The following is an 18190-nucleotide window of genomic DNA, read 5'->3' on the forward strand; positions in this document are numbered from 1 at the left end:
GAATAGCCTGAACTACAATAACTTGTATTTTAATGGATGTGAGAATGGCCGAGAGTTGCTTTGTTTGCTTAGGGTTCATATGCTGAATAATACACGCTAAAAGTTTACTCTGACAACGTGTCTAAAAAAACAATCATTTGTTAAAAAAAGAAAGGAAGAAAAAGTGTCTAAGCTACCCCTAGCAACCAAGGAAAACAGCTTTATGTCTGTCCTGTCCTACAATCAAACTAGTTGAACACTAGTAGCATTCAGCATCAAGTGGATTGACATTGACAAGAGATGCTTATTTATTTTTGATTTAGGCATTCTTTGCCTGAACATCGGCACCTATACTATAACTAGTAAGAGCAAAACACTCGCTTAACTTAGACCTACAGTTGAAATGTCCATACCAGGAAGTTTAATGGAAGCAGAGGTATGTTTTCAGTGCTGGTTGCTCCTGGGTAGTTCCATACGAATGTACGAGGGCTTAGTGCACAAGAGCAGTAAGCACCAAAATAGATTTTTGCCACAGGTGCAGTAAACAGCTCAGCATTACGTTGCTCTGCTCCAAGGGTAAGTAAAACACGGGATTGGAGGGTGTTAAAGTAGGTTTATTAAGATGAGGTTGGAAGGAGGGTCAATTGACTTTTTATTTAAAATTGCAATTGTTTTTAAAGCAACCCTGTAAGTTGATATAGAAATCCAACTGAAATTCTATGAATTAAAACAGGTATTTTACTTGACTTATTTAGACATTCAATTATTGTCACCTTCAGACTAACTATTATACCTTAATAGGGAGAATTCTACACTCCTCCAGGAACTTTTTATCTACCAAAGCATCTTGGGCAAGCCGCATAGCCCTCACAAAAATGTATTTCTTACCGCATATTTTTTCTATGATTAGAACCATGCCTATTCTGATATTCGGATTCTTCCTAAACAGCTTACTAAAATCCAGTGAACAATAAACTCCTTCATATGGGCTAGTAAAAAAAGCATGCATAAAGTCATCTACACGTTGTGACCATACTTCCCGTGTCATTTTGGGTGCTAGGAACGTATACCACTACTACAAAGTAGTTTTGTTTGACCAACCCAAACAATGGTGAGCCCCACTGTACAGCCCTTTTGGTTAAAAGTCAAACTTTTTGGTACAGATCTCAGGCGGCTCCTAAGTGCCTTGCTCCTCTTGCCCCATCCATCATCATAGGGACTTCTCCATCTTGGATCAGAGACAGTGTTTACCACTGCTGGTCGGCTGGAGCTTCTACCTACAGCTGTCTTTACTCCCAGGAGGCATCCCTTTGGATGTTATGGATTTATTGATATGCCTGGTTTTCACTTCCATCTTGTAAGTGGTTTTAACCCTTCCTTGTCATTGAAGTGTTTTACTTAGAAACGCCTTCTTCTCTGCTTTGTTTTAATTGACAGCCATTTACCCATCCACTTTTCCTTTCTGTTGGAAGAACTGTGGCTTAATTGGCACTCCCTATTAAATATGGTGGCCCCGCCCATGCCTTTCTAAGTTATGGACAGATATTGCTCTGTTTATTACTTCTATATTTTCCATATCTAGTTCTCTCACACCACATGTTGTCTTATTGGGTACAAAGGCAGACACCTGGCCTGACCATTTTACAATATTTATTTCCTATGTTTTTATAGCAGTCCATTTGTCTATTGCAATAAAATGGCCTACTCCCCATCCCTCATGGAGGTTGTCAACATTCTAAACAACTTCTTTTTTTTAGAATACATGTTTTCAAAAGCTCACTTAACCACTTTCAGACCGGACCATTTTGCTGGTCAATGACCAGAGGTCTTTTTACAATTTGGCACTGCGCTGCTTTAACTGGTAATTGCGCGGTCATGCAATGTTGTACCCAAACAAAATTTGCGTCCTTTTCTTCCCACAAATAGAGCTTTCTTTTGATGGTATTTTATTGCCTCTGCGATTTTTATTTTTTGCGATATAAATGGAAAAAGACCGCAAATTTTGAAAAAAAAAGATATTTTCTACTTTTTGTTATTAGAAAAATCCAATAAACTCAATTTTAGTCATACATTTAGGCCAAAATGTATTCAGCCACATGTCTTTGGTAAAAAAAAAGTCAATAACTGTATATTTATTGGTTTGCGCAAAAGTTGTCACATCTACAAACTAAGGTACGTTTTCTGGAATTTACGCAGCTTTTAGTTTACGACTGCCTATCTCATTTCTTGAGGTGCTAAAATGGCAGGGCAGTACAAAACCCCCCCAAATGACCCCATTTTGGAAAGTAGACCCCCTAAGGAAATTGATAAGTGGCATGTTGAGCCCATTGAATATTTTATTTTTTTGCCTCAAGCGATTGAATAATGACAAAAAAAAATTTTTTTTTTTTTTTACACAAAGTTGTCACTAATTGATATATTGCTCACACATGCTATGGGCATATGTGAAATGACACCCCAAAATAAATTCTGCTGCTTCTTCTGAGTACGGGGATACCACATGTGTGGGATTTTTTGGGAGCCTAGCCGCGTACGGGGCCCCGAAAGCCAAGAACCGCCTTCAGGTTTTCTAAGGGCGTAAATATTTGACTTCACTCCTCACTACCTATTACAGTTTTGAAGGCCATAAAATGCCAAGATGGCACAAAACCCCCACAAATGACCCCATTTTAGAAATTAGACACCCCAAGCTATTTGCTGAGAGGCATGTTAAGTCCATGGAATATTTTATATTTTGCCACAAGTTGCGGGAAAATTACAAACTTTTTTTTTTTATTTATTTTTTTCACAAAGTTGTCACTAAATGATATATTGCTCACGCATGCCATGGGCATATGTGAAATGACACCCCAAAATAAATTCTGCTGCTTCTCCTGAGTACGGGGATACCACATATGTGGGACTTTTTGTGAGCCTAGCCACGTACGGGGCCCCGAAAACCAAGCACCGCCTTCAGGCTTTCTAAGGGCGTTACAGTTTTGAAGGCCATAAAATGCCAAGATGGCACAAACGCCCCCCAAATGACCCCATTTTGGAAAGTAGACACCCCTAAATTTAGGGGTACACTAGTGAGACTAGGTAATAAATGGCGGGTGCCCTGAAACTATAAAAAAATAACTAACCAACCAGCGTCACCTGTAACCGTTATATGGTGATCACTGGTGAAAGGGTTAACTAGGGGGCAATCAGGGGGCTTTATGCGGTAGTATATGGGGGTCCCTGGCGCTATAAAAAGCTGCGGCGAACCGAAATACCTACCTGCCTAACTAGCGTCACCTGTGACACTAATACAGCGATCAGAAAAACGATCGCTTATTAGGCTGGGTTCACACTGGAGCGATGCAGGAACGCCACAAATCTGCGGCGGGTTCCCGCATCGCATGCCTCCCGGCGGCAGTTCACACTGCCCTATGCGAACTGCTGGGAGTGTCAGTGAAATGTTAATGACACCCCCAGATCAGTTCGCATATCGCAGTGCGATCTGCAAACTCGGATCGCATGGTGTGAACACCCATGCGATCCGATTCTGCTGCGGACCAAAAAAAGGGTCCCGTGCGAGTTTGCGGCGGGTGCGGCGGGTGCAACGCGAATTCAGCCATACTATCTGTATGGCTGAACTCAAATCGCACAGAGATCGGATGTGATTTGCACTGCAGTGCGCTGCGAATCACATTCGTTCTCAAACCGCTGCAATGTGAACCCAGCCTTAGTGACACTGGCGACGGGGGGTGATCACGGGGTTAAACCTTTATTGGGGGGGTTAGGGGGGCACATTAGAACTAAAGGGGGCTAACCCTAACTGCCCTAACAGTTATTACAGTCACAAATGACACCAATGCAAAAAAAAAAAAATGCAATTGGTGTCCCTGTGACTGGGGGGGGCAGGGGTAATTGGGGGGGTGATCGGGGGGTAAAGGGGGGTGTGAGTGTGCCTGGCATGTTCTACTGTACGTGTGGTGTGTTGGTGCAACTCACCGATCCTCTCTCCTCGGTGCCGGAACGAAAAATACCGACACGGAGGAGAGAACACATCACTTCCTCTCCTGTGAGGAGAGGAAGTGATGTCACGGAGCATTTCTATTCGTCGGGAGCGATCGCGAGGGGGTGGCCATGAATGAATGGCCGTCCCCTCATCCTGGATCGCTCCCGAACGAATGCCGACCGCCGCAGGCACCGGGGGGGGGCCCGTATGGGCCCCCCACCCGCGGGAAGGCAGGGACTTATATATACGCCCATATGCCTGCCCGTGCCATTCTGCCGACGTATATCGTCGTGCGGCAGTCGGCAAGTGGTTAAAGTGTCACTAAACCCACATCATGAAAAAAAAAAAAAAAACTATCAATAAATGCTGTATTACATGCTGTTCATACTCACTTTATCACTTAGAGAATAGTTTTCTGCATTCTGGAAAAAATCTGTTTTATGCTGCTGTTCTCTGATCTCCCCTTTCTGCCCAAGTCCCCAATTCAGCTGGGGATCATGCAAAGCAGTGTTGGCAGCTCTGCACATGCTCAGCTTTCAGTTTGTTTCTATGCTGATAATTTCCTCCTTATCACATCTGAGCAGCCCACATGACTATAGAGTCACACATGTGGGTGTATACAGAGTGTTAAATGACAGCCCACTCCCTAATTCCTCCTCCATGTCCACTAACCTACTAAACACAATGGGGGTAGGATACTACATGTAAATTGATGGAGGCTTCATCTCCCTCTTATTCTAAGATATGCAACAAAAAAAGAGAAATTCGCCCTGGGACTTTAGATGAGGTGAGCACCACTAAGCCAATAAGAATAACAAGGGTAAGTACAGTATATGTTTTTATTCAGTAAAAATATTACAAGCATATTGTCATCAAAGAAAGCCACTTAGTACAAGGTACATAAAACTGGATTGAATACAATTGGTAGTAGTAGTAGTAGTAGTAGTAGTAGTAGTACAATTGTGTATGAACAGTCACATAACATACAAACATCAGATGTACCCGACATGTTTCGTGAGTCCCAGCTCGCTTTTCAGGGGTAGATGTGTATGAATTGTACCCAAGGTGAAAGGATACGGTTTGGTATATGGTAAATACTTGGTATTTTAAAGGCAGAGGGTAAGAGGGGCCTAATAAATGGAGGCCCAATACTCACCACTACACATAGCCGAGCCAACAAATGTGAAGCCTTCAGACAGTGGCAGCAAATGTATCACCAAGGAGCTGAGGAGGCAGAGCCAGAAGAAACCCCACACAGGGCAGATTGGAGGGAAAGCATTGCATGGATGGGAAATGTGTATCCCTATTGGTCTCACTATGTCCATGGTAAGTATTGACTGTAAACATAAAGGGGTATATCAGATAATCTGAAGTAGTAGGCAAAATATAAGAGTAATAACATGGACAATTCTATATATAATATATAAGACTAGAGCCATTAATGGATCCCGAGTGTGGCACGGGGTTACTGCTTTTGATATTAAAAATTCACCCCGAGCCAAATTCGGAAATACCGCTAAGGAGGTTAAGAACACTGGTGGGTACAGGCACCACTGCATCCATACATTGATAATAAACAATTTTTTAAAAATAAAATAAGGAGGTTTATACTTATCAGCTCTGTGCAACAAAATTGGACAGAGCGGTTCCTTACTTCTTCTTTATCAGTCCAATGCCTGCACTGTCTGCATCTTCTTTCTGTGGGTGCCCCCATAACAAGCCATGTGCTCTTGGGGCACCGAAACCAGTGTGCTCATGAACCTGACTGTTTGCATCCATAGACACACACAGAGCAATTTGGCCACATCCTCTGACCACTTCTAACAGGATTTGACTGACAGCAGCAGAAGCCAATGGCTGCCATAGTCTTCTGTGGAAAGAGGAAGTGAAGGGAGGAGATCTGCATCCAGGCACAGCACTAGGTCAATCAGAGGAGACATGTAAGTGTTTAGGGGCAGGAGGCATAGAAAGGGTAGCTATTTTTTTTTTAACTTAATGCAAGGGATGCATTAAGGTAAAAAAAAAATGCTTAGACTTTAAAACCCCTCTACCAACTAGTGATGTCCCTGACTGTTTTTAATAAAAAAAGAAGAAAAAAAGATGTGGAATTCCCTCCTTTTTAATACCAGACAATTTGAGTCTGGTATGGATTTTAAGGCGGTACCCCATGAAAAAGAAAACCAACAAAAACAATGCATGAGGTCTCCCAGGAACTTTTTACCAGACCTTTTGGGTCTAATGTGGATTTTAGATGTGAACCCACACAAAACAAAGGCATGAGAGTACACCTAAAAATCTATAGCAGATGCTTAATCCAAGCATTTAGCCTGACTGGTCAGGAAAGGGGTTTAGAAATGAGTGTCCTGGATCATATCGGGCCACATGCTCCCAACATAGGGGGGTTCATTGCTTGGGGGGCTGGCAAAGAACCTTGTCACCATGTTGATGAGGACAAGGGCTTCTTTCATACAACCCTGGGCTGCTGGCTGTAAGGGTCTAAAAGCCCCTTTAACAATAAGGGGCCACCCAGATTCCAGCTCCCCCATGTAAATGATTAAAATACCCCTACTCATTAACAAAAACCTAGAAATAAAGACATCCAGACATTTGACAAGTTCATTTGTAAATATCATGTCATCTAGTGATGCAGATCCACAACAAACGTGATGCCCGATAACAGCCAACACAGCAGGGAAAAAAATTCTGAGACATGTCCCCTGCATTTTCTTGTCACCTGACCTGAAAAATGCGGTAGATGACAGCTATTAAAGAGGAAGTAAACCCTTTCAAACCACTTTGGCCTACAGGTAAGCCTAGATTAAGGCTTACCTGTAGGTCCAAGCAATATCTCCTAAACCTATATGGTTTAGGAGATATTTGCCCGAAAATGGGCACCGCTGTCTACGGCGCAGGCGCACTAAATGCGGCAAGTCCAAGAATGGATTTGCCTAATTTGTCGACTCCCGTGCGCATGCGCGGGAGTGACGTAATCGCGGCTTCGCCGAATGGCAGCGGCGGAGCTGCGAGACGCAACTCCCGTGCGCATGCGCGGGAGTGACATCATCGCAGCTTCGCCGCTGTGATTCGTCGGAGCTTCGAGACGCCACCAGCAAGATGGATGCGGCGGACTACAGGGGACAGCGGCGACTTCGCTGGCTCCTGTGTCAGGTAAGTGACACATAATGAGCTACTATGCGATGCATAGTAGTCCATTATGCTTTACCTTTGCAGGGAAAAAAAGAGGAAGTAAACCCATCAGGGTTTACTTCCTCTTTAAAAAGGTCACTGCCTCAGTATCATCATGATCATATATGGTCATTTTTCCATGCACAAGGGGACATTGTCTCTCCAGGTGACAAAAGTCACAAATTAAAAAAACAAATGACACATTATAACCCCAAATGAGTACTCATTGCTGGCTTCTGAAAAACAAAAACAAAAAAAAAACACACTGACCCCTCCAAAGGTCCACCAAAATACAGAACAAATGCTTTCCTTCACAGATAGGATTATAACTTGTGGTCAAGCTGTATCTGTTTTATTTTACTTAAAATTTATGCAAAAAAATTAACATTTACAAAAGATAATTGACTGTGCTGAACTTGAGAAGATGAGCAGATCCTTATATTGAAATAGTACAGCTCTTTCAAGCTTAATTTGCTAGCGAACACATTACCATGATCTTTCTTGAAATCCCTCAGTGGAAAAATGTAGCTAGTATCATTTACATTTGCTGTTTTTGTTCCACTTTCTAGTCATAGTTGTATATCACAATCCTGAACACTCTTCTCTCTCAGTGCAGAATATCAAGTGGGCACGCTGCAATTAGTGATTTTTGAAGTAAGTTAAAAAAATATGTCCTACATTGTATTCTATTCCTTTGATCCATTATATAGAAGCAGATAAATGTAAGAGCTTAAAAAATGTTGCATTTCAACAGCAGGTATATCAGTCTATGTCGGCCTTTTCTGTCAACTAGCAAATGACAGTGACCACTTACGGTGATTACAAAATGTGGCAAAGATGCTATATATGTCGTATCCTTACAAGTTGGTAGCTTTGATCGTCATCTTTTTGATTATATCACAACCACCACGTTCCATTTTAGCTCCTTTCTTTAGTTCTCTCTGGGGGGTTCAGAAGTTGTTTCTCTATGCCTTGGCAGGTGAATCAGTCTTCTCTTTGCTAAATTGTCTTCCGGGAAAGATGAAGAATTCATGCATTGATTGTGACCACAGCCTTTCTTCAAAAGGGGTATAAAAGACTACTGACCTTTCCTCTGATCTGATTAAGGTGGTTATATTCATATTATTAAGTAATTAAGTAAAGAACACATTAGGCTACAGTTTGGTTCAGGGCCCTTTCTGTCTTGGCTTAAAATGCGTTGAACATTGACAGCTAACCCTGTTTCCATTCTTTCTTGTTACTCAGAACCACAGGGGAAGATAAAATGCATTTTTTACATCACATTTTGCCTAAAGGCTCTCAGTAAAATTTAATTTTCTTACAGCATTGATTTTTCCATTATAGGTTGTAACAGTCTAATGATATCTCGTAAGAATTTTTAGTGTTAAGAAAAAAGGATGTAAATGACTTAGCAATGATAACGACAGATGATTCAGGATTTCAACCTGCTATCAGATTAGAGATTATCTTCCTGTCTTAATGGAATTTAGGTTTTGTAAACTACCAGAACAGAAATATGCATTGTTTCTTTATAAGAACATGGTGCTAAGGAATGTGACATTTAAAGAGGAAGTAAAGGCAAAGTATATATATTTTTTTTTAAAAACACACCCTGTAAGGCAAAGGCATAATGAGCTAGTATGCATAGCATACTAGCTCATTATGAATAACTTACCTGAGAACGAAGCCCCCGAAGCGGTCCTCCGTCTTTCTCTTTGCCGTTGCCATGTATTCCGGGTCTCGTGGCTCCGGCGCTGTGATTCGCGGGGGGGCCGCGATGAAATCACTCCCGTGCATGCACACGGAGCCGACACTCGCGACATATTGCCGTGATCTGCAGCCTGCTCAGTGCGCCTGCGCGCAGCTGTCTACGGCGCAAGTGCCGTAGACAGCTGTGGCTGTCTTCGGGTAAATATCTCCTAAACCGTATAGGTTTAGGAGATACTTCTTTAAAGTGATTGTAACCCCTTTTTTTTTTTTTAAATAACAAACTTGTCTTATGTATCTGCCCTGTGCAATGATTTTGCAGAGGGCAGCCCTGGTGCTCCTCTTCTCAGGCCCCCTACTAGTGCTCCTACCCCCCCCCCCCCACTGAGTGTGCATCATAGCAAGCCGCTTGCTATGGGGCCACTCAAGTGGTCCATAGACACACAGAGCATGGCTTGGTCTTGCTCCCACTCCCCTTTCACTTTCTGTGATTGAGCCAATGGCTCTCACTGCAGTGTCTGAGGCTATGAGGAGAAAGAAAGCTGAGAGAGCTTCTGCTCTTGTTCACATCGCTGGATTGACATCGGGCTCGGTTAAGTATAAGGGGGGCTGGATTGGGAGCAGAGAATGAATTAAGGTAAAAAACCTTTAGCCTTTAGAACCACTTTAAGCACTTCATCCCTGGAAGAATTTGCCCCCTTCCTGACCAGAGCACTTTTTGCGATTCGGCACTGCGTCGCTTTATCTGACAATTACGCGGTTGTGTGATGTTGCACCCAAACAAAATTGATGTCCCTTTTTCCCACAAATAGGGCTTTCATTTGGTGGTATTTGATCACCTGTTCGGTTTTTATTTTTTTGCGCTACAAATAATAAAAAAAAAAGAACATTTTGAAAAAAACACTATATTTTGTACTTTTTGCTATAATAAATATCCCCACTTCTTAAAAAAAAAGCAACATTTTTTCTCAGTTTAGGCTGATATGTATTCTTCTTCATATTCTTTCTACAAAAATCGCAATAGGCGTATATTGATTGTTTTTTTGTGCAGTTATAGTGTCTACAAAATAGGGGATAGATTTATAGATTTTTTATTATTTATTTTTTTATGAGTAATGGCAGCGATCTGAGATTTTTATCATAACCGCGACATTATGGCGGACACATTGGACAATTTTGACACATTTTTGGGACCATTGGCATTAATACAGCGATCAATGCTATAAAAATGCATTGATTACTGTAAAAATGTCACTGGCAGTGAAGGGGTTGACACTAGGGGACAATCTAACTGTGTTCCCTGGTAGGTGATTCAAACTGAAGGGGGCTGGGGACTGTCTAGAGGAAGTGACGGATCGTGGTTTCTGGCTAATAGGAACACACAATCTGTGTCTCCTGTCAGAACAGAACAAGGAAGTGTGTGTTTACACACACTCATCCCTGTTCTGTGTCTCCAGCTCACGATCACTCATGGGCAGTGGTCATCACAACCATCTGCCATGAGTATCGCATCCCCGCTGTGCAGTGGGCACGTGCCTGCTATCCCGACCCGATGAGCCGACGTATAGCTATGACGGCTCATGCAGGGGAGCCAGCCTGCCGCAGTATAACTGTGGTGGCTGGTCGGGGCGGTTAATATTGTCCTAATATGTAGAAAATTACATTAAAAATACAGATTTAAAGATTGCCAAATCTATTAAAAGCATATGTAAACCTAAACATCAAAACCTCTAAGCAATGTTAAACATACTGTAAATATGTCAAAAAGCTTCATTTAAAAAAATTTAAAATCTGTAGCTTTCAATAAAATAAAAAAGTGGCAATCCTGTTATAGGATGCTACAGTTTTATTCCTACCTCCCAGTTGTGCTCCTGAGTTGTCACCTTCTTAAACAGGCTTTAAATGGAAGCAACAAAGGGTCTATTTGTAAAGCAATTGATTTGCGAATGTTTAAACATTTAAGCTACTTTCACACAGGGGCTGTGGAGTGTTAGCGCTAAATCGCTGCAGGTTTTAGTGGCTCTTTTTGGTCGCTAGCGGGGCTCTTTTGACCCCCCATAGCGGCCGAAGAAATTATTAAAAGCACCCGTGTTGTGGAACTTCTGAAACGCTTTTCATGCGCTTTGGAAGAGCTGCCCATTCATTTCAATAGGCAGGGCGTTTTGGGAGTGCTGTATACAGCACTCTCAAACTGCCCCAAAGATGCTGCTTGCAGGACTTTTCAGAACGTCTCGCAAGCGCATCACCCCATTATGAAAAGTCACACTGAAATGAATGGGAGATTGGTTTCAGGCATTATTTAGAGGCTATTTCTAGGGCTTAAATGCCTGGAGACTGCCTTAGTGTGAAGCCAGCCTTATGTAAGCATAAAGAGTAAAATGCATAATGTTTGTAATATGTGTTATAGTTTTCTTGTAGCTTTTCGGTGGGCGAATACAACATTCAAATGGCAAAAAGCAAAAAGGATACTATGACACAAATATTACAAACATGGCGGATTTCATTAATTACGTTTGCACACATTTTGTAACATTTGCAAAGCAAATTTTTTGATTAATATTGTGTCTTACACATTACAGAGACATTGTCCATTAGTGTTACAATGAGGACCTCTGCCCTAAAAAAAATGCCATGCAGCCATTACTGAAGTACATGTATGACAAAGTGGCTGCAAGAGATCACAGAATTGAGTTACCACAGACGATAAATAAAAATGAAAACAGATATTTAGTTAATAAATGTCAATTATGTGTGATATATAGTGTTTTCACAAACTAACTGTCATTCCATTAAGGTTTACATAAACTTTTGGCATTAGAGTTTAAGTGATGTTAATCTTATATGGTGACAAGATGTCTATATATGGATCAAACTGTAGATTAGGCCTCGTTTGTATTTACAGCATAGATGAATCCTTCATCCAATCAATTATTCTCTAGTATGACACAGATGGGGTGAGAAAAAAAAAGAAAAAAAAAATATATACATATATATATATATATATATATATATATATATATATATATATATATATATACACATCTCAATTTAACAAATCAGTGTGTAAATTACTAGAGAGGTGTTCTCCATTACAGGACAAGTGCACTTTTTCAAAAACAACTACAATTTTTTGCATTAGCAGGTTATATACAAAATGCATACTTCAGATCTGTAGACATTATTCTATCCTTTATCATGTCTGATCGGAGCTGGGGCAGTGGTTATTTCCTCTGCAAAGTTTCCTTCTATTATAGCCCACCACATGATCTGAAAGCAGGTGGTAAATTTTAAAAGAGAATAGTGAAAGTTCCCACCTTCATCCTGGCACATGCACTAAGCAACCTACCATTGCTCTTTAAGGTTGGTCTCTGTCCTCAGTTCAGCATAAGAGGAAGCAGTACTGAGGAAGTGAATATTGCACCGGGAAATTTCTCTACTTTTTTTTTTCTTAAGGTGCAGTTAACATTTAATGGGGCAGTGTGCAATGCCAAACTTAGAGAATCCCAAAGATATATTCTCCCAAAGTGATGTGCAACTTCCTTGATCATACTGGTCCCAGTGAATAATGACTAGGGGATTTTGTGTGCTGATTAACAGACATGGGAAATGCATGTGGGAGATCGCACTGGATGTGCCATCTGATGTGGGTGTCAATGTATTGCCAACAACCCAAACGCAGATCACTAACAGTGCATTTGCCTGCATCAAATTGCATTGTACTACAGTGCCATGCGATTTGGTGTAGTGCATTTTTGAAAAGTAGTGCATGCACTACTTTTTGTGCGATTCAGTGCAGTTTCATTTCCAAGTCCAGGAGCAGTAGTGTTTTGGCAGAAAAAATGCTTGATGTGTGTAAATGCAATTAGGTGCAATTAATGTTAATTAATTTCAATGGCCAGAAGGATTAATGGAAAAACTTTGACACACCTAAACATGCCTAAACACGTTGCATGCATTTACAAGTGTCAAGCTTTTTTTCCGCCAAAGCATTGCTGCTAGGAGGGAAGGTGTCTAGGAAAGCAGGCTGAACATCCTGAGTGCATAAGGCCTTCAAGTATTTCCTTTGCCTATTATGTCAGAACTAGAAAATAATATAAACAAATGTTTTAAGCCAAGTAAGAACGAGTCATATTGCATATAAATATTTAGCATTTTCCTTTTCTTTTACACCAAAGGAAATGCCAATACAAAATAAAGCTCAGTAAGGACCTTATCAATACTAGTACAGTACAAAAAGGTACCCAGGGGTAAAAGTTGTATGGCAAGAGGTTGCATTATTTACAATAAAAATTGGCAGGCACATTTTATCACCTACCACTCTAGTGGCTCCTCTTCCAAAGAGATACTGATAAGTATTCATAATTTACCACCTCACCATGGCTTATGGTTACCACTAGACTTTTACAGATTTGGATGGTGGGCCCCTTAAATGCAGACAGTGTGCGTTTGAGACAGTATATCCACCCAGATGTTAAATTGGGAACAGCTGTTGTGTTCCAATAGACAACAATGGGACTTCCTGTATTGGGATGCATGGGACACCTGTGCAACCCGTGTGGGAAAACATGGCCCTGCATAGGCATATGGAATTGTACACCCTTTGTAAATGAGGCCTTAAGCTTACTACACATGGGCCGAATGTTAGGAGACATTCAGTCCATGTGTATGTCAGTTGGTCTAACAGAAACTGGACATTTAGCAGGCTTCTAATGGACGAGCATGCTGGAAAACCATCAGCCGTCTGGCTCCTGATCAGCGCTCTCAGCCAATGGCTGAGGGTGCTGATCGAAGTGTTCTGGCGGTGTGGGGGCTATCCCAACACAACAGCTCAGTGGGGGAGACTGATGTACTAAAGTCATACTATGATGGATCATTAGTACAGCTGCGACAGGAGCTGTCAGTTTTTTTCATTCAAGTCGTTTGGTTGAGTTAAAAAAACTGTTAGTGTGTGTGTAGGAAGCATTAGGCTACCCATACATGCAAAGATGTTTTCATTCAGCCCACACCTTTGGGGAAAAGAGTAGACATGTTGGAAAGTTGTGTCCTTTTACCCATGTTTATAGGAATTTGTGAAGCTCCCATGGTCTATTTGGTTTATAAATATATAACTGAGTTCAGGCACAGTGAGAAGGCACTCTACTAAAGTGGTGCTTTTCCATCCTTTATTATTTATTATTATTATATGTAAAGGTAATGATCAGCTCTATATGGGATATATTTAGATATGCTATTTCGCCATCTGATGAACAGTCTCTATTCACATATCAGTCATGGTCATTGGTGGTTCCATTGGCTGATCAGCTGATCAGCCCATACTGTAATACATGATATTGTTATTATTTGATATACTGTATGTGTTTTATATATTGTGCACAACATTATTATGGATTTTGCTGACTGCCACCTCTATAATCTGAATTTATTATGTATATAATATGATGCTTACATGATGGATCCATACATCCACCAGTTGTAGTGGTGTTATTTTGAAGCCTTACTCTTGGCCAAGAATTGTAAATACTTTATATGGTCTTTTCAAATTTATGGCAGTTATTAATAAATATGGATTGTATATGTGTGTCTAGATACCTTTGTGTGTTCTCTACATTTTTTATGTATCCAGTGGGGTTTGGTAGTCATAGCTATGTTAATGTTTGTGAATTTTAGAAGTTAAGGCATAAGAGGGAGCTGAAGCAGAGAAGAGACATCTAAGCGTGAATTTAACAAAGGGATTGGGTAAGGAGGGGAAAGAGGAGTAAAGATGGCAACATGGCAAGGGAATCCCAAGGGGTGGGCCCATACAGCAATTAAACAGGAGCATAAGGTATCCAGGGTAGCCATATAGGACATTTAGCATGGATATAATTTAGAATAGGCATCAGTTTCTCATTAATCCTTACTACTGTTCTACTGTAAGAGGATTTTTAAAAACTTCAAAACAACTGGACATTTTCCAGGTTTGGAAATAGCTTGGGAATATACTGTAATTTCATTTTCAACAAGTGGCGCATGTTTGCCACAGTAGTTTTACCTGCTTTGCTGAAAAGGTTTGTTGTTTGCAGAGTCCACTAGCTCATTCTAAAGTAAAATAGTCCTTCTCCCACTGACCATAAATGTTGAATGGCCCCTCTTCACTGACTGCAGTGAAAGAAAGCCATTTTCACTAACAGCCAGTAAAATAATTCACTTTTCCATTGATATGTTATATGTGAGGGGTTAATTTTTCACTGACAACCAATGCAAGGCGGTCTTACACTGAGCTTCAATGTAAGGGGTCCTTTTTTTTAACTGACCATAAAGACAGCACCTCTCTTGCTAAAACCCTTAATAAGCTGATATTTCTCCACTGCCAACCAATGTATGGGGGCACTCCCACTCTGAATACTAAAGTAAGCGGGCATTTCACCAACCATTATTGTAAAAGGGCATTTCTCCACTGACCACCAATTCAAGTAAATGCTACCTACTGACTTTCAATGTAAGGGGGGGGGGGGGCTTCTCTACTACACATCAATATAAGTGGTATTTCTTCACTGACCACCAATGTGAGAGAAGATATATCCACTGACCATCAATGTAAAGGAATGCTACTATTTTCACTATCTTTTTTTTCTCTTCATAATTATTACAAATTTGTATTTTTTTTAATACAGTATAGAATGTGTGTGAGAGGAGTAGACCTTCTTATGGTCATGTGTAGCATTTGTGTGACTTTTTGTTAGTAGTATGAGTGCAATAACCATTATAGTCTATTTTTCTTTCAATTATATCTTATATACATGATTTGTGTCATGGGGTGCAAGAGGTAACTATTAAAATAAGTATAAAACATACATTCCCATTATGCTATTAAAAAAATACTTTTTAATCATACACAGCTTGTATTTTATAAATTGGAGCTAGCATTATACTGTAATCCTTAATGAAAGACTATGTTTAGGGCCAGAAACACTCTGTAGATGATATTGCTACACATATTAAATGACTAGGCACACAAGGACACAAGTCAATGCAGTAGCAAATAGGGTAATGCAAAGAGCAAAAGCTTCAGATTTACATTCCATTTATCACTCAATAGACGGTGACATTGGATCCTAATTATTACAGTTACATCACATTGCTATGTCTTACTATTCCATGAAAAAAATAGAATGTTTTAGGCAATGCAGTTTGACACTGTGGGGAGAAAATTAGCTGGCTTTCCACAATTTAATTTAGCACTTAAATCACAGCAGTCATATGTCTTCACATAAATGTATTTTGATGATCACACACAATTTACAACTGCTGCCAAATCTGCCAAGGCCAAGGATTTGAACCTCCATATGCTTTATAGATTCAAAGACTGGAATAATTTCAGGTATAATTTGTGACATCAGGTTCCTCAAATATTCAAGGCTATTTCTCGCTGGATATTATTGTATATATTAAAAGATTCGTTAAATGCAGGTCTATTCTTTTTGCAATGAGGGTTCTATATTGTATACTTATATTATTGTTCATATTATGAAAAACACCATCACACTGACAGTCAAATAGTTAATGCAGTTAACACACACACACATATATATATATATATATATATATATACATATATATTCAAGGGTATGATGACATTGTACTGCAAAAGGCTACTGAACTATACTTCATATGTCGCGTACACACAACCGGTTTTCCTGTCAGAATAAACTCTGAAGGGTTTTCCGACGGCGTTCCAACGGTGTTCTGATGACATTCCGACAGCGTTCCGACAGAGTTCCACTGAAACTGCCTTGCCTACACACGGTCACACCAAAGTCCGATTGTCAAGAATGCAGTGACATACAGCACATACAACGGGACGAGAAAAATGAAGTTCAATAGCCAATAGCTTCTGTGTCGTACTTGCATCAGAGCATGCGTCATTTTTGGTCCATCAGAACAGCATACAGACGAGCGGTTTTCCCGATAGGAATTGGTTCCGTCGGAAATATTTAGAACATGTTCTATTAGGTCCATCAGAATTTTCAAAAAAAAAAGTCAGATGAGGCATACACATGATCGGAATATATGATGAAAAGCTTCCATCTGACTTTCTGTCGGACATTACGCTCATGTGTACACGGCAATAGGATGCTCTAAAAAAAAAACTTCCTGCTAAAAAGTGACTTAATTCTTTCTCCTTGCGCCGACTGCATGTGGAAACATAGTTACCCTCTGTTATTTGTCCCTGAGATGGACTGGGGACTAAGGACTACTAAGCACTATGGGATGTGCAGTGTGCATAGAGCAGTATGCATGAATGCATTCCAAAAAGTGAAGTGCTCATTCCAAAGTGAGAGAGTGAGAGATTCAGAAGCTCATGGTGGACATTACAAGAAGGCTAAAAAAATAAGAAATTTAAATTTTATTAAAAATTGATTAATGGGTTACTAAATAGAGGATGCGTATGGGATATTTTTGAAGAATAAGGATATAATTTAGTGTTTATTTTAAGCACTGATTTAGGTTCCCACGCTGGTGGTCTGTGACATCTAAACATCCCAACAACCAAGAGCTGTCTATCTACAGGCCAGTGAGGTATCTACAGGTTTCCAGGGAAAGAGCCAAGTTTAAGTATCAAAATAATGCTGCTATAAAGAGTTTGTTCTGGTCCAGTGGTTGACTGTATACAAAAAAAAAAATAGTTAACTGGAAAATTGATATGTTAGCACCTTTTGGTAACTGCTTTTTGTGGATTATAGTTTTAGCCTTATGTCAGGTAAGAAAAAAAAAAGAAAGGCACTTAAAAAGTTGATATAATGACATAGAAGCAATTTAAGAACTGCTTGACCTCCGGAAGATTTACCCTCCTTCAAGACCAGGCCATTTTTTGGCATACGGAACTGTGATATTGCAGCAGACAACTGACACTAACTGACACTTTTCTACACTTTGTGGAAACCAGTGACACTAATACAGTGATCAGTGCTAAAAATATGCACTGTCACTGTACTAATGACACTGGCTGAGAAGAGTTATATATATTGGGAGATCAAGAGGTTAAATGTGTGCCTAACCAGCTTTTATGTGTACTATGTGTGCTTTTTTTAGTTTTGCAGGGAAAGAGAATCCATCATATCACTGCTGACAGGATGGAGCTGTGTCTTGTTTAAATAGGCAGAGCTCTGTTCAGTGTGTCACCTACTAATCACGTGCACGCTCCCCCTAGGTGGAGGTACAGAACCATGTATATATACGTGATTCTGCACAGAACGGCCACCCTGTAGCAATAAATCTGCTATGGGGCAGTTGGGAAGTGGGTAATATTTGTTTTGCTTGTATCCTGCATGTCAATCACATTCAATGACTGTGTCC

At 40.4% G+C, this 18190-nt stretch overlaps 1 protein-coding gene across 23 annotated transcripts in view; it reads right to left on the bottom strand.

Moving 5' to 3' along the window:
• PTPRD (protein tyrosine phosphatase receptor type D) overlaps positions 1 to 18190 on the bottom strand; it is a 2297910-nt gene that overhangs the window by 2198498 nt on the left and 81222 nt on the right. The gene's annotated exons all lie outside the window — the stretch shown is intronic.

This window comes from Lithobates pipiens, unplaced genomic scaffold (genome assembly GCF_037356315.1).
Source record: "Lithobates pipiens isolate NorthernLeopardFrog02 unplaced genomic scaffold, aLitPip1_a1.2 Scaffold_13, whole genome shotgun sequence".
Classification (NCBI taxonomy): Eukaryota; Metazoa; Chordata; class Amphibia; order Anura; family Ranidae; genus Lithobates; species Lithobates pipiens.